This window comes from Solanum pennellii, chromosome 9, assembly GCF_001406875.1.
Source record: "Solanum pennellii chromosome 9, SPENNV200".
Classification (NCBI taxonomy): domain Eukaryota; kingdom Viridiplantae; phylum Streptophyta; class Magnoliopsida; order Solanales; family Solanaceae; genus Solanum; species Solanum pennellii.
Genome location: NC_028645.1, coordinates 39975810 through 39995628, shown reverse-complemented (window position 1 = coordinate 39995628; position 19819 = coordinate 39975810). Strand labels below are relative to the sequence as shown.

Below are 19819 nucleotides of genomic sequence, written 5' to 3'. Positions count from 1 at the left end.
GCCATCTTAGACTCAACATCATAGGATATATTAGGGACACTACCTTTTAACATCATAACATAATATTTAAGCTATTACAATACATTGAATATAAACTTTACAGAGGAAATCCTTGGAATATAAGGAATCTTTTTTGAGCTTGGAAAACATCTATCAAGTTCATCACCTTAGAGACATCCTTTAAGCATCCATAACCTACACTATGTGTAAAAATGTATATAATAATGGTGTAGTACAAGAATGCACTATGTATGGCAACCATGCATTTAAAATATTTTACTTTGAAAACCATGCATCATGCCTTTTTGTAAAAATCTCATAAAACATTTATATAATAAGAATTATACAATTCATATACTTCATTTAGGCATATTCAAAGGTCACACATCATATAAAACCCCACATTGCATATAAGGCATACAAGTCACCACTTCACAGTAAGAATATTTACAATTACAGTGAACTTATTTCATTTTATAGTGAAGTTTTTCCTTTTACTTTAACTCCTTATCTTCCCAAGTAACCCTCTAGTGATGCTTAGTGCAATGTACATACAATGTCCAATAACGCTATCCACACTCAACCATCACTTTAAGGCCACTAGGGAATTATGCATACAACCTTCATTAACCCAACACATTTATTCATAGAAGTATTTCATATAATAAGATACCAAAATAACATTTGATCCAACATACTTTAGGGAGCACATAGAAGGACTCATCACAAGACCATATACAAGTCAAGACTTCAAACATAATCATAGCAAGGTAACAATCATATTAAAATACTTGGACTTCACCTCATAGGGACCACATAGGACCCTACTCATAATCCCTTCCTAAGTCTACTTGTGAAATGTACATGTGGAGTCCCATAACCTCACATATACTAAGTAAACCTTAACAGGAGAATACAAACCATAACATGCATTTCATACATCAACAAGACAAGCATAGACAACATCCTTCATGTCAAGTAAGACTTCATCATATAGTCAGTAAGACCTATATTATGCATATAAGGTAATACCACATCACATAGATTCATTAGGACTCCTACCATGCATATCATCACAACAAGTAGACAACACTATAATGTCATGCATAAGGAACATAAACATAATCATATACATTAGAACGCCTTCCTAGAACTCCCTTTCAAGAGATACTTGTGCAATATAGGTGAAGTCCTATATCCCCTTCTACACCAAGGAACTTCCCCTAGGTTATCCTACTTAGGATCCATTACTTTACTTCCATTTTCAATTTAACTTTAGGGAAACTATAACCTTAACCGACACTAAGACCATGGGTTCTGAACATTGAATTTGGTTTTGTAGAGCCTTACACCAAAGGAAGGTGCTCCACTTAGCCAAAGTAGAATATTAACACATGCTAGCATACTAAATGATATCACTTGCTAGATCCTATGTGGAAAGCATAGTTTATGGAGCTTAGGGGCTGTCTTGGAAATGTCACTCTATGCCCTTGTTAGGTTATGAGGCTATCCACCCCGTGAGGACTATGGTGAACCCTACCTTCACTTCTTTGGAAGGTTCCACCCCCCTAATCTACAAGTTCACTTAGTGCTAAGCTAAGTTCCCTTTATTGAAAAACATTATTACATTACTTTATAAAATATAGGCTTTAGGAGATTTACTCCTCATATACTTAGCTCATAGGTCGTAGATGAGAGTTCATCAACCTAAGTCATGTAGGAAACCCTTTCACATGGACATAGCATATTCAAGAACCAATCTAGTTTACGGTACACTTGAGAACACCTTTCAAGCCTAATCCATTGACTAGATTATTATACATGTGTGTGTGTTCATATATGTTAGAAATCCTTTCACATAACACATTAAAGCCACACATGTCCATATATTAATGCATAAGTGTATATTTATAACTATATGAACAATCCTTCATTTAAACACTTGAAGAAATTATACATATTCATAACATAACCATGCATTCATATTCATATACATACAAAACCAAACCAAGGAACTATCCTATCAAGGCACACATGTGCAATGCATAGACAAGGTCCCATACCCTTACCCATACTAGTTCACCTATCAATTCATCCTAGTTAAAGGATACATATAATACTTCATAACATATACTGTACATATATAGTAGTAGACATTAGTGCATAGGATAATTATCCTGTCAATAGACACCATGAACATATACTACTTGATAAGCATGCATGAGGTGTGAGTATGTACGTTGGACCACATAATCAATTAATGGACACAATCCTAACATTAAGGCAGCCACCTTACAAATATCACAATACACATTTAAGTTCCTTAAACCGTAGACAATTCATATATCGAGTAATAGGAACTATATACCACACACTAACCATCAAAGCATAGGAGGTAAGACATATTCATCATTTACATCTACGACTCCTAGTCATTCTCAAGACAACATATTCATATAGGGGTACATAGGTAGGGATTATACTACACTTGACTATTCAAACATGAACATGTAGATCACACCTAGCCCTAACATAGTCGTTTGAATGTAGAGGAAGCATCATCAATATAACCTAGATCATAAAAAACAATTGGAGACAAGGCATAATACTTCACATTGTGTGATCATCATAACCACACTTTCAGGATACAATTGCCTTCAACGTTATGTAAACAACACATAATAGAACAAAAATAAACTAAACACCTCCACCATAAGTGGACCATACCACACAAAGCCATACAAGGCTACATCTACTATTAGTTCTATAAGAAGAGTAGATATAATTGAGCTAAGTTACAATTCCTCAAAGTTTTGATCATCATTGATCAATTCCAATAATTTAACATCAATTCATGTGTAAAACATTAGCTAAAGGTACAATTTCATAAACGAAACATACTTCAAACATCATAGTTTTCAAGATCACATTAAGTACAATACTTCATCTAGTCTATAAAAGTAGAGAAATATAGATTAATTTACCCAATCCCTACATCTTGGTCAGCATTAATTGCTCATTCAACAGTTCATATTCAATTCACATGATTAACAATAGTAATAGGCAAGTCAACATAATTGAAACATTATTCAATAATCATAGAGTCAAGATCACAAGATCCACATTATAAGCCAATTAGAGGGTTTAGGAGGATCATTGGTTCATCATGAAAATGGATTGAAATTCATATTAGAAACAGTATATAATCATCAATTAATCATAAACATGCTTTTGAAATCAATTTGAGAAAGAACCCATGGCTAGATATGAAATTGGGAATTTTTCTCTTTGAATCATATTTGGAAATCCTTGATGGACTCCTTAGATAAATGGATTAGTAATGATGAAGGATTACCATTCCTTATTTATTGAATACCCATGAGAAATTTGGGAAGAAACCATGAAAATCCACCCTAGAGCTTGAACTTGAGTTTTCCCTCCAATGGAGGTTTGAGAGAATTTGGAGAAGAATAAAGATTTGGGATTTTTGATTTTCTTTTTGGGTGTAGGGGTTTTGCTTGTAAAAGGGGTTAAAAGTCATAAAATCAGTTTATAACCGTCCCTTTAAGTTAACAAAACACCCCCATTCTTATTAGGACTTTTAGACATATCAAATTGACTTTAAAATGATGCAACATGATCTGGGAGTGGGCTGCGTGTCGCGGGATAGCCACCCAATTCTGCCCCAAATAATTTTTGGCACAGTGAGGAACGTGCTAGGAGCGCGTCGCACAGGGCAAGTCCAAATCTTTGCTTGCTCGCTGCCCTGGGCAGCCTCTTGTCCAATGTTTGGGTCCTCCCTTGGGGCCCTCCGGGTGGTCTCTGGGGAGTCGTACCCGGACCTTTTGACCCTTAACATGTTTATTAAGGTACTAGGGTAAACTACACTGACTTTCAACTCCTAAAAACACATGAAAAGAGACCAACATACTAGGACACACTAGCACGTCTAAAAGGCTAACTTTTGAACCTCTTGGATGTTCTTGAACATTTGACCTCCAAACTTCATGAAACTTACAAACTGCCAATAAACATCATTATAAATCATATAAGGACTTCATGAGTCCATGACACACACATAAGCACATAACAATACTTCAGTCCCTTTGGTGACTAGTCGTGGAACGTCTTGGTCGTCCCTATATGTTTGACTTCCAAATCACCTCAAATAAAGTATACATACCATAAAAAACTTGATGAACACATTTTAAAACCTTTTTATAAACATGTGAGGCTCTATGAACCTTAATTCATTTTCGGGGTCATACAATAACCCCCACTTGGGAACATTTGTCCTCGAATGACACTTGGAACTTTGACTCAATGAACCATAGAGAAGCTTAACACATTCAAAACATAATCACATAGAAGCCTATGAACCAAACTTACAAGGAACACAATGTCATGCCATTTATCACTCAATGCAACATAGGCAAGCAAAACCTTTTATTTACTCACTTTCAAAATGCATCACCAACATAGGTTTTTGTCATGTTCATAGGAGGAACATCCTTTTACTAAAGATAACATTGTCTTATACATTTCATTTTTTAGGATCTCATTATGAAACAATCCTTTTTCATACATAAGAAAGTACAACATCACGCAAGAAGAAATTAACCACTCATACTTCAATGCACATAAAGTTGAGTCAAGTAAATCAACTAGGTTTCTTATCATTTAGTCATAATACCATGAAAGTCATACTCAACCTTACCTTGCTTATTATGTTTAGGGAGAAATGTCGTTCTCCTCACATACTTACATGTCACACAATTTATGTCACACACAAGTACATAATCTAAACATGCTTCCACTTATCAAGAGTCAACCTACAATCATGCTTTCCAAAACATAAAAGCAACACAATTTTCAAGATGATCAACATTTGACATTTTAAAGGGGCTCAATTTCTCATTATAAGGATAGACCTTACACCTCAAAATTGACTACAACTATGTTTCTTATCTTATCTCATGATGTCAAATACACAACTAGCATGTTAAGATTCCCAATCAACATGAGAAAACATGTATTTAATAAAAATATCCTTTTCAAGTAATTTAGAATCTTCAAAATACTTTTAAGATAGTGTCAATCAAGACATATCAAACATATGAATGTCATGCAATTCATACTTTATGCCAAGCTCCTATCGTGAACAAACTTACTATGAATTCATTAGATAAAAGATCTAGTAAGAATAAAAGGACAACGTAGAAATTTTGTTCTAGCTTACTAATCCATCACCATCTCCCACTTAGGGTAAGCCCAATTAAGAGCAACTTAACCCAACCTCAAGAGGATCGTAGTTTATCAACCTTCATTATCATCACTTAAAAGTGATTTCCAACCTAAAAAAGTTCAAAAGAACTCAATTTAGGGACATCAAGTACATTCGAACTATTACCATCTAGGCACCTTATTCCCCACTTGAGGTAATCCTAATCACATCATGCCCTTGAACATCAAGCTCAAGGCAAGTCAAAACTAACCCATATGTTCTTCACACAAGAAGGGTTAACATCATTGAGGGTTCTCACTCCTAATATCACATCAAGGTGCCACTAACTCAATCATAACCGTCCCTCTATGCCTAACACCCAAAAGGAAATTCATAAAACACAAGTAAGGTCATACTACCTAACAACATAAGGTCTCAACTATACCATAGACACCAAGGTCATACAACATTAGGGGAAGCAATAAAGGAGACTTAGCCATAAGGCCTCTTTCTTTTCTTTTAATACTAGAGTAAGGTAACTTCTAGGTCATTCCGACCCACATCATCATCCTACAAGGTAAGCACACTATCTTCACTCCTAGGATCAAGCCTACACAAAAGACTCCAATCCATACAAAGAAACCATGAAGAATTTATACACATAATAAGGAAACAGTTGAACTATTAAACATAACTATATAGGTAACATGCATCTCTATCATTTTACACATTCATAAAGCATTTAAAGTCTAAAACATATCAGAAGACTATCATTATGCAAAACCGTATAGCAACATAACATTCCAAAAAGAAACTTATTTTAAAAATAATAACTACTAGCATGCTTTTAACTATATTATAGAATAAATCTTCATATATCATCTCATTTCACAAAAATCTCACATATAGCCATAAATGGCTTTACATCAACAATGCATGCCAGAATTTACCTTTACACATACTCATCAAGCCATATATCAAAATAAGCATAAAAACTCACCTCTCTAGAATAGAGATACCATCTCATCGAAGCAATAAAATCTAAAAGACCACCGAACAAGAAAAAATAGACAGAGAGAGATCTTATAGAGTTAAGTTATATGGCACAACATGAGAATGATTACAAAGGCAAACTCTATAAGCCAATGGACTCCCGCATCATATGATGTGTGGCGACTCACCACCAATGATATGATACTCTACTAGACGTGGCAATATGAGACTTTTAGAACCTAAAAAAACTTTTATAACCTCATGCTTGATGTCACGTTTGTCACATTCGGAGAGCAGCCCCAAGAAGTAACATGGAGTACTTGACTTCTCGGAGGTCTTATACAAGCCCATAGTTATCATTCATCACTTTTTCATAGTAAATTTAGCGGAAAATTCAAAAATTTTCATAACACATCTTATGCTAGAAACATCACTTCATATATATATAAAAAATATAAGTCATAATACATATAGAGACTCTAAGTCTCCTTTGCAATCTTAGAGTAAACATCATATGATATATTAGGGACATAACCCTTTAACATCATAACTTAATTTTTAAGCTATTACAATACATTGAATATAAACTTGACATACGAAATCCTTAGAACATAAGGAATCCTTTCTTCAGCTTGGGAAAATCTACCAAGCTCTTAATCTTAGACACATACTTTAAGCATCCATAACCTACACTTTGTGTAAAAAGGTATAGAATAAAGGTGTTAGTACAAGAATGCACTAAGCATGACAACCACACAAAACCATGCATTTAAAAGGGACATTTTACTTTGAAAACCATGTATTATGACTTTTTGTAAAAATCTCATAAAACTTTGATATAATAAGCATTATACAATTCACATACTTCATATAGGCATATTCAATGGTCAGACATCATATAAAACCACACATTGCAAATAAGGTATGCAAGGCACCACTTAAGAGTAAGCACATTTATAATTATAATGAACTTATTTTATTTTATAGTGAACTCTTTCGTTTTACTTTAACTCCTTATCTTGCCAAGTAACCCTCTAATGATGCTTAGTGAAATGTATAGACAATGTCCCATAAAACTATCCGCACTAAACCATCACTTTAAGGTAATCATGCATACAACTTTCATCAACCCAACACATGCATTTATAGAAGTATTACATATAATAAGATACCTAAGTCAATTTGACCCAACGTACTTTAGGGACCACATAGAAGGACTCGTTAAAAGACCATATACAATTCAAGAATTCCAACATAATCATATCAAGGTGATAGTCACATTAACATACTTGGACTTCATCTCATAAAGACCACATAGAACCCTACTCATAATCCCATCCTAAGTCTACTTGGGAAATGTACATGTGAAGTCTCATAACCTCACACATACTAAGTAAACCTACCAGGAGACTACAAGCCTTGACATGCATTTCATACATCAACAAGACAAGAATAGACAACCTCCTTCATTTCAAGCAAGACATCATCATTTAGTCAATAAGACCTATACTACGAATATAAGGTAAGACCACAACACATAGACTCATTAGGACTCCTACAATGCATATCATCACAACCAGTAGACCAAACTACAATGGCATGCATAAGGAACATAAATATAATTATATACATTAGAACACCTTCATAGAACTCCCTTCAAGAGCTACTTGTGCAATGCATAGGTGAAGTCCCATACCCCCACCTACACTAAGAAACTTCCCTTAGGTTATCCTAGTTAGGGTCCGTTACTTTGCTTCCATTGTCAACTTTACTTTGGGGAAACTATAACATGTGCTAAACATGGAGTTTGGTGTTTAGAGCCTTCTACGAAAGGAAGGTGCTCCACTTAGCCAAAGTAGAACATTAACACATGCTAGCATACTAAGTGATATCACTTGCTAAATCCTATATGGAAATCATAGTTTATGGAGCTTGGGGTCCGTCTTAGAAATATCCTCTATGCCCTAGATAGGCTATGAGGCTATCCATCACGTGAGGACTATGGTGAACCTGACCTTCCTTCTTCGGTAAGGTGCCACCCCCCTCATCTATAATTTCACGTGATGCTAAGTTAAGTTCTCTTTATTGAAAAGCCATTATTATTGTGTTTTATAAAATATAGGCTTTAGGATATTGACTCTTTATATGCTTAGCTCATAGGTCATAGATGAGAGTTCATCAACCTAAGTCATGTGAGGAACCCTTTCAAATGGACATAGCATATTCCATCACCTATCTAGTTTAGGTTACACTTCAGAACACCTTTCAAGGCCCCTCCATTGATTAGATTATTATATATGTGTGCGTGTGTTCATATATGTGACCAATCCTCTCACATAACACATTAAAGCCACACATGTCCATGTATTAGTGCATAAGTGTATAGGTATAACTATATGATCAATCCTTTTCATATAAACATTTTAAGACATTATACACATTCATAACATAACCATTCATTCATATTCATATACATGGAAAACAAAACCTAGAAACTATCCTATCAAGGCACACATGTGCAATGCATAGACAAGGTCACATACCCTTGCCCATACTAGTTCACCTATAAAGTAATCCTAGTTAAGGGATACATATCATACTTCATAAACATATACATTACATGGATAGTAGTAGACATTACTGCATATGAGAATTATCCTTTCATTAGACACCATGAACCTATAATACTTGATAAGCATGCATGAGGTGTGAGTATGTACATTGGATCACATGTTCTCATAATGGCAACAATCCTACCATTAAGGCAGCCACCTTACAAATATCATAATACACCTTTAAGTCCCTTTAACCACAAACAACTCACATATAGAGTAATAGGAACTATATACCACACACTAACCATCATAGCATAGGAGGTAAAACTTATACATCATTTACATATAGGAATCCTAATCATGCTCAAGAAAACATATTCATATAGGGGTACATTGGTAGGGATCATACTACACAAGAGTATTCAAACATCAAGATGTGGACCAGACGTATCCCTAACATAGTCGTTTTAATGTAGAGGAATCATCATCAATATAACCTAGATCATAAACTAGCATTGGAGACTAGGCATATTACTTCACATTGTGTGATCACAATAACCAAACATTCAAGATACAATTACCTTAAAGGCCATGATCACTACACATAGTATCATAACAATAAGGTGAACACTGCCACCATAAGTGGTCCATACAACACAAAGCCATACAAGGCTACATCAACTAACAGTTCTATAAGAAGAGTAGAGAGAATAGAGCCAACTTACAATTCCTCGATGGTTTGATCATCATTTATCAATTCCAATAATTCAACATCAATACATGTATAAAACCATAGCAAAAGGTAAAATTTTATAAATGAACCATACTTCAAACAACATAGTTTTCAAGATCATATTAGGTATAATACTTCATCTAGTCTATAGAAGTAGAGAAATATAGATCAATTTACCCAATCCTCACTTCTTGATCATAATTGTTCAGTAATTCAACAATTCATATTCAATTCACATGATTAACAATAGTAATAGGCAGTTCAACATAATTAAAACATAATTCAATCAACATAGAATAAAGATCACAAGACCCACACTATAAGCCAATTTGACAGTATAGGAGGATCATGGGTTCATCATGAAATTGGATTAAAATTTATCTTAAAAACTGTATATAATCATCAATTTACATAAACATGATTTTGAAATCAATTTGAGAAGGAACGCAAGGCTAGATTTGAAATTGGGAATTTTGGTCTTTGAATCATATTTGTAAATCCTTGATTGACTCCTTAGATGAATGGATAACTAAGAATGAAGGATCACCATACCTTATTTATAGAACACCCATGAGAAATTTTAGAAGAAACCATTAAAATCCACCCCATAGCTTGAACTTGAGTTTTCCCTCCAATGGAGGTCTAAGAGGATTCGGAGAAGGAGATTTAGGTTTTTTAGACTTTTTTATTGGGTGTTGGGGTTTTGGCTTGGAAAAGGGTTTAAATAAACCAAAACATCCCATGCTTGTTGGGACTCTTAGAAATGTTAAAGTTGACTTAAAAACGACGCAACATGATATGGGAGTGGGCTGCACCCGCGGGGCAACCTCTCAGTTCTGCCCAAAATAATTTTTGGGACAGCGAGGTGCGTTCTAGGAGCGCGTTGCACAGGTCAAGTACAAATCTTGGTTAGCCCGCTGCCTTGGGCAGCCTCTTTTCCAATGTTTGGGTCCTCCTTGGTGGCCCTTCGGGTGGTCGCCGAGGATTCGTACCTGGAAGTTTTTACTCTTAACATGTATATTAAGGTACTAGGGTCAACTTCACTTACTTTTAACTTCTAAAAATACATGAAACAAGTCCAACATACAAGGACACACTAGCACGTCTAAAAGGCTAACTTTCGAATCTCTTGGACGTTATAGAACGTTTGACCTCCAAACTTAATGAAACTTAACACACTGCCTATTAACATAATTATAACTCATATAAGGACCTCATGATCCTATGACACACACATAAGCACATAAAAACACTTAATGCCCTTTGGTGACTAATTGCCGAACATCTTGGCCGTTCCTTGACGTTTGACTTCCAAATCACCTCAAATACAGTATACATACTATAAAACACTTAATGGACATTTTAAAAAACCTTTTTAGACACATGTGAGTCTCTTGGAACGTTAATTTATTTTCGGGGTCTTACAGCTTCTTTAATGAATTATGAAAATTTCCAGAACTTATTATGATTACGATTTCCTTTGCTGATTTTTCTACTCTAAATGATAATTAATTTATGTAAGAAAAGCACGTTTTCCTATTCCCAAGTAAGGGATAAGTATCCCTTTGTCACATCCCAAGAACACACCTTAGAATTTAGGGCACAATCTCGGATTGCAACCGGCGTACTCGACCTCTCGAAGGTCTTATACAAGACCTTTCATACCATTCATCGCATATACATAGTGAAAAGTAGTTCGGAATTAAAACTTTACACAAAACATATCATAGTATTTCAAAAATCTTTCATATAAAAATCATAGGAAATACTAAGTATCAATATCATCAAACATAAGATACAAGAATACTTGGGACATGACCCATACGAATTAGAAAATATAGAAATTCTTAGTCTATTACAATACTTTCAAATAAAAGACATCTATATATGTCCTCGAGTCAATTGAGGACATACTTCAACTTTATTGAACTATGCTACGGTCCAAGTCTTTCTTCCCAAATGCTCCTCACCTACCAACAACTATAGAGATAGATAAAAGAATGGATTAGTACAACCACATGTACTAAGTATGACATAATGAATGAAAATCATGAAAATGGACATTCATTTAAACTAGTCATCTTTTAATTTAAATATCATAATATAATCATAAGTACAACATTTATCAACTTAGAAACACATAAGAAATCTTTTAAACCAATTACCACATTTTAAGGAGTCACTTTACAGTAACTTGAATCACTGTTACAGTGAAGTCCCTTCACCGTACAGTGAAGTGCTTATGTAACAACCCTAAAAAAATGAATACGCTAAGTAATGCTTAATGTGTCTAGAATGCCTACGATTAGACTGGGTTCACACGAATTGATGCGCGTAGAACAAGCCTCTGAACCCTTAGTACAGCCAAGCCAACTAACTTGGGAAGTTAGTTGATCTAGAAAAGGTTTGGTCCAACCATATAGGGCTCTCGAATACAAAGATTTACGTGAAGGAGTCTTTACTGGACATAAAAAGGGAAAGTCTTAGGTTTGGAGGGTCTAGGGGTAAAATGGTCTTTTTCCAGGCTAAGGGTAGTAACGTAATTACGCTAAACAGAAAATTAGGGATGAAACGTGTTTTCGTGATGATTATGTGTTTATATGTGTGTTCAGAATTATGTGACTTATGTTGATGTTTTTCTGAAATTATGTGTACATGTGTGTGCAATGTGAACCATATCTATGTGCCTCAGTTTAAGGCTTTAAAAATGTTATGTTGTGGTTGTATTTCATGTACAAATGATTATGTAATTCGTGATGTTCATATGATTTTAAATATGGCTTATTTGAGTGATAATCTCTTGGCTAAACGAATCAATAAAAAATGCATCTAAGAACGTATTTAATGATCTACTAATTACCCTATGAATTCACGTGTAAATGTTGAAGGAAGTGAGCTGAAAAATGTGACAAAATTTCCAGAAAATTACAAGTTAGTTTCGGCTAAACATAGATGAACAAATTTGGAATTTTAGGTGAGTATAAATTAGGTGAGGTCATTAGGAATCGAACCCACGACCTCACCCGTGAAAAGCACTAAAAAGTGATTAAAGAAATGGGGCTGAGGGGGTTCGAACTTTGGTACTCCTGGCTGGAAATTAATATATGAAATTAAGAATTCAGAGGAGTAGGGCTCGAACCCACATCCTCCCAATCAGAACTTAAGGAAAAATTAAAAGAAAATAAATGTGAGGCGAGGGAATCGAACCCACGACCTCTAGGCAGTGCAGGAAAGCTACGAAAATGAAAGAAAAGAGATGTGAGGCATGTGAATTGAGCCCACAACCCCTCTGCCAAAGGAGAAATATTAAAAGTAATGAAAATAAAATGTATATGAGGTTGTGGGGGTTCTATCCCACATCCTCTAAGTTCTATTAAGAGAAAAATGAAGGGAGAAATTAACAGAAAAATAAAATGAATTCATTGGGGATCGAACTTGGGTCCCAAATCCGTATGGATCAAATAAAGTAAATGAAAGAAAAAATGTAAGTGTTGTCCAAGGGATTTGAAACCGGGTTCCCTTGCCCCAATTCCTTATTGATACATAAGTCATACGTGAATTAAATATTCAAGAATAATGCTTCCTACTTTGATAAAAATCGAGATCTTGGCATACATACAAGATGCATAAGTCTTGTACCACATAATCTTAGGAAGATAAAAATCACTTAAACGAACTATGAACAAAGCCTCATGGCTTGTATGTATAGACCCATAAGTCTAGTATACGTCTAAAAATAAGTGAACCTAAGATGTATGCAATGAAATGATGAATGCCTAGAACGATTAAGTAAGAGTGTGCAACACACTAAATGGCCAAGTGCATTGGCATATGATGAAATGAACAATGAAATGATGAAATGATGATATGAACAAAGAAATGATGAAATGAACAATGAAATAATGAAACCCTTGAAAGTTTAAGTAATAGTGTGAAACACCCTAAATGGCCAAGTGCATTGGCATATGATGAAATGAACAATGAAATGATTAAATGAACAAAGAAATGATGAAATGAACAATTAAATGATGAAACACTAGAAGGTTTAAGTAAGAGTGTGAAACACACTAAATGGCCAAGTGCATTGGCATATGATGAAATGAACATTCACGTAAAATGGGGTGAGTAATTATGAAGAGAAAATGTGCTAATGTTAATGAATGTGGTGACAGCATGAAATGAGGCTAATGTAAAAGATTAGAGCAATCTTAGATGAGCTTAAGCAAATGTTACCAAAACGTAGTCACCTATGAGAGTGTAAAGTTAATGGGGAGACCAGTCTCTATGAACACTCTAATGAAAGTGTTAAGATTAACACACTTAATACTTATGATGAGATGAGAAATCATCTATTCAGCTATGATGTCCTCATACTAGAAGCCAGCTTCCATGACGTATGAGTTGAATGTAATGGAACTTTATACTGAGCACCGATAGACTAGATATGAGCGGTGATGCCTTATTTTGGTAAGGGAGGAGGTTCACATAACACTCATGAGATGAGACTGTCCGGCATGCCGGGTATGGGTCTCCTTATATCTCCTAGTCTTCGAACCTATATTGCCAATATAGGGATCTGGTGGGGTTCTATTCCCATGTATGCTAGCATGCTTTGGGAAACATTGGCCAGTGATTACACTTCTTTTCGGTGTGGGGGAGACACTAAATTTCGTGATGCTCACATGATCTGTGTCGGTTAAAGTTAAAGTTCCCAATGAATGAATAAGGTCAGCCTCAAATGTTGCACATAATGAAATGAATGATACCAAAGGTGTTAGGACAGGATGATTACGAGGTGAGCTTGACTTAAGTAATGACACTAGGTCATTCCTGATCATTGCACATCGAACCCGATGAAAGTCTTAAACTACATCCAAGGTATAGTTGGTGTTTACACTAGCCTATTAAAGAAATGAAATGAAGTATGCATGAATTAATGAAGCAGACTCTGTGTTTGTTAAAAAAGGCTCCCTAGTTAAGGTCCCATATGTTGATCCCTTATTTTTGGAAGTCTTGATGTCAAGTCCACGATTCCAAGGTGTCATGGGATATGAAGAAATGATATGAAAAATGTTATGTGCTATATGAAATATGTTATTTGCTATGTGTAAGATGTTATGTGTTGTGTGCAATATGATAAGTATGTGATGCATGTTACTCTCATGGCGTGACTTTCCTAATCCAAATTTAGAAAGCTCACTCACTTTCCTAATCCAAATCTAGAAAGCTCACTAACTTTCCTGATCCCAATTGGGAAGTCCACTGACTTGACTTTCTATAATCATGTTGATATGAAAGACCTATTCTTACTCATGCATGTCCTTGGTCTGTGCTTGCATATACCCATACTTTGTACAAGTGTGCAATAACCCTATACGACTCTACAATTTTCGGTGCAGGCACAGGTGGACGCTAGAGCTACAGTTTGACATTGAAACTATCCAGACGTGGAGCATTCATCCGGACATGGTAGGCCCTTATGCTTTCGAGGATGCTTGCCCATTATATTCTTGCTTATTTATAGGATTGAGCTAGATGAGTATGTTCCACTAGCGTTTCTTTCCGCTTTTGTTCAGACATTGTATTGGTGCCATTTTGGCAAGTATACATTTAATGCTATATTAAACTATTTCTTTTATTTGATGATCTTAATGTTAGATGGTTGATGGTGAACAATTATGAACCTAATAGAATGATTAGTATGTATGTTAAAAAAAAAGTGTCAATTTTCCGCTAAAATTAACCTAGACGAAGTAAGAATGACGTAAGTAGGATTGTCTGTGACCTCTGAGAGGTCAACGACGCCGGTCTCGTCTGGGGTCTAGACTCCGGTCGTGACAGCTTTCCTTCCCTTTTTAACACTTTATAGCATGAAGTCTTCTTGCTGAAAGCAATCCAAAGATTCACTTAAGTCACACAAAGAGAGATTGCCCATACACCCTCTCTAAATGTTCCTAAACTATCCTCAAGATTACTGATGACGAGACATATAAACACCTACAATACACCAACATACATAACATATAAAATATGACAATCTCCCTTACCAAGGTTATCAAAAAATTTACGCAAGTACTCCTAGAAGAGAACGCCCATACACCTTCTTCAAGGTCACCTAATTAATCCTTACCACTTCCTAAATTTAGATCATGTCAAAGACAACAACCAACTTCCCTAATTAGGGTCATTCTCAAGACTTCCATAGATAAGACATGAAGAGATCATCCCATACGCCCTCTTCACACTTTTCTAAGGAATCCTTAAGTCACATTAGATTAGATACTAATACATTTACATACTTTCTACATAAGTGATTAAGTCATTAGTTTATTAAGAGACACTTACCACATAAAGGACATTCAAGTAATGGTCTTGGATAAGACCTAGGGACTCTTACTAACACCTTCAAAACCTATTGTCCAATGTCTAGATAGCGTCCCATACCACCACCTTAACCTCATAGAACTTTTCTAATGATAATAGGTATACCATATGATGAGACTATGTAATAACCGATATAGACCATGGTAGCAAAACATGGAATCAAGAGTTCTATCCTACTCCGATGAGGTGGTTCTTCTTGCTAATGGTAGAACGTGGACACATCCCATGTAGGCATATGGTTAATGAATATGAAGGGCATGATTTGTAATGTCGTCTCATTCTTTAACTAGAACTACTTCCCTTCCCATACTCACTCGGTGGTAGCTTTCATTATCATGGATTTAATCACATTAGGGTTCATACAAAAGGGTTCCATATCATGTTCATAGCCCAATTACATTTACCCTACCAAAGAAAGGTCCACTAGGGATACCTCCCAATGGAGACAAGAAGCACATCATGACTTTCCTAAGTATTGATATGATGTCGTTCAAGCCAATCAACCCTAAGTCCATCATTTATTACATGAAGGATACCATTACGACTTTCAACATCAAGTTTCATAACCTTACTACTAGGTTCAAGGTTTCACATAAAGGACCCTCTTATCATCATTCAAGGTCTCACCTATAATTCATTCATTCAAGACTAAGACACTTTATCTTTTAAGTCACGACATCACATATTCACATTATACATGCATCAAGTAAGGTACTTAAGTCTACCTAAACAAGACACAACATACTTCACTTTAGCACATATACGTGTCATTCTAGAAGCATATAGGGACAAACATTATCATATTAAAGTCATCCTATACACTACTATGTCATAATCAACATAATCATCTTAGACTCATATATTCAAGTAGGAACACTCATGCATCAATTCTAAGACTACACACATCAACACATGGTCATAGTCTAACATAATCACCTAACATCTTCAATATAAGAACTAATGTAATTTCACATTACTCCACATATAGGTAGTTATGATCATACATCACATAATCAACTACACATATCAACATATTACTTCAAGTAGTGCCGACGGGTCCATGATCATCATAACACTTAAAATAACGCCGACAAGGCCACATAAATTCACATAACACCGCCACCATAAGTGGACCAAACCAATCACAACATAATTGATGTGCAATTAACATAAAATAAAACGATGTAGGGCAGGAAATAGGGCAGTGTACCACCACTTCATCATGAACATTTCAGTCCAATGCCAACACATCCAATTCAATATCATAAGGACCTTAGCCATGGCCATGAACATCAATTCAATACATAAACTATAATAAATAATGAAATATAAGTCAATTAAATACATATCTATCATTCTAAGACCAATTATATATCAATTGAATACCATTCTTACATCATTAGAAAGTCCATAGAAATCTACATTAGAATTCATAAGCATTAGACCAATATCAAGTAACTCGTAACTTAATAAAAAAACTAAGGTTCATCAATTACATGGGTTTATATATTATGTAGGTTAAAATCATAAATACAATAACAATTAAATCTATAATCAACGTTGAAAAACCATTAATGCAAGAACCCATGGTAGATCATGAAATAGGTCAAGTTCAACTTTGAAGCCTTTAGAAAACATCTTTGAAAGTTGGGCTCCTTGATGAAACGAGTTTCAAGGATAAAAAACCGTACCCCAACAATTCTAATTCTCCAATTTGATGAAGAATATTCACTCAAATCTCCAATCCAATCTCTTCCTTGAATTTTGGCTTCAATGGAGTCTTAAGGAATTTCTAAGGGATTTTGTGGTTTTGATTTTGAAGAATGAAATCTTCTAAGTGTTAAAGACATATATAAATGTCTAAAATACCCAAATAACACTCAAAGAACCACCAAAACCTTTATTTTGAGGTGGTGTGAAATTACAACACCACCCCTCACTTAACATTGATGTTGCAAAGGGAACCAGTGCCATCGACGATTGGTAGTCCACGGATCGTTTTTCCACAAACGGATCGTCATGTCCTCCCGTCGTTTCATTCAGAGGCTTGACATTGTTCCCTTCTCTCGCAGTATAAGTCCTAATCTATGTAGCACCACCACGGGGCGTCGACGACCTACAGGGCGTCGATTGCCTTCTGTGGTTTGGGCTGTCTTGGGCAGCCTTGGCACCAACTTTGGGTCCTTCCTCAGGGACCCTTTGATGGTCCTTGGGGATATTTTACCAAACATGATCGTATATGATTTTAGGACCTATCACATGAATTACACCCAAAAAGAACACGTAAAACTCAATGAAATATTCTTAGACACACAAGGTCATTTCAAGTCACATCTTTCGAACACCGTGGACGTTCTTTGACGTTTGACCTCCAAACTTGTCGAAACCTGTAACACTGAATATATATACTATAATAAACCATTTAAGGACATTAAAACCTCATATATCACACATAAACACATAGAACCACATATGAGGCACATAGGGGACTTAGTCATCGAACGTCTTGGTCGTCCCTTGACGTTTGACTTCCAAAGCACCTATACTCTTAGCTACTGCCTCAATACCATATTATATACCATTTTATGAACTTAGACCACCATGAAAACCATGTTAGGCTCTAGTTCACATAATTCATTTTCAGGATCTTACATTCTCCCCTATTTGGACAACATTCGTCCTCGAATGACACTTGCCAGTCTCTGAACACTTCCAAGAATTGAGAATCACCTAGAAGAACATAACCAAACAACTGAAAACATTGTAAAGGAGAAAACATCAATTTACACACAATCAATAGATTCACCACACAACAAGAAACTAGAATAAATTCTATAACTCATTATGCTACAAAACTCACATGCTTCATTCCAAACTGCACACTCATTTTATATTCATTATTATACTTCTACACATCATTTCTAACCAAATAAAAAAAAATTTAGACCAAAGCATCAATTAGTCATATTTTGCAAAATTTAACAGTGAACCTGCCAAGCTACAATGATTTTACGCAATTTTTCAAAAAATGCATCTTTTAGGCAATTCATGATATAGACATGCTAATATGCAAGGTAACATAAATTAAACACCTTTTACAATATGCTAATAGCTACATAAAATACACAATGCAAGAAGTTAATGAAATTCAATTTCAACAAAACTCCTAAACACCATGCATATGCAACAAACTATACATTTTCCTCCACTTAGATGGAACTCATATCACAACAAGAGAAAGAAGACTTACCAACATCATCTTCACTCTCATCTGGCTTCTCTCCTCTAGTCTGGGTGCATAGAAATGCCTCATTGTGGGAGCACCTTCTTTTGGAACACTAGGAGCAACCTTCTTACCCTCTTTTCCCATAAAAGCAATGTTAGGACAATCTCTCAACTTGTGTCCTTCCTTTCCACATCCAAAGCAACTACCGGAACCCAATAGACACTCACAATAATGTTTCTTTCTAAAAATGGCACATGGAGGTTTGCCATTTTGAGAACCACCTCCTTTCTCAAACTTCACCATATTATCACTAGGTTCACCTTGAGTTTGAGCCCTCTTTTTGAACCTAGGTTCCTTGATCACTTGCACCACTTGTTTTTATGTTTCTAGACATCCTCCTATGTTTAGACTCTTCAATAGATTTTGCATAAGCCATGAGTTTAGCTAAGGTCATATCATCACGTAGTATAGCCGTACGACATTCCTCCCTCACTAGAGTGGCGACACCCGTCACAAAATGACTCATTACATCCCTTGGATTCGACACAAGGGATGGTGCATATCTAAACATGGTTGAGAACTCAATGAGTACCCCTCAACACTCATATTGCTTTGCTTGAGATTGATAAACTCCTTTACCTTAACCTCTCTCCTCTCATGTGGAAAGTACTTACCTAGAAAAGATTCCTTAAATTCTTCCCACT

The 19819-nt window shown here is 35.4% G+C and overlaps 1 pseudogene; it reads right to left on the bottom strand.

The window, feature by feature from the left end:
* Positions 1 to 19418, bottom strand: part of LOC107030143 — a 32712-nt pseudogene extending 13294 nt beyond the window's left edge.
* Positions 19419 to 19819: the final 401 nt, after the last annotated feature.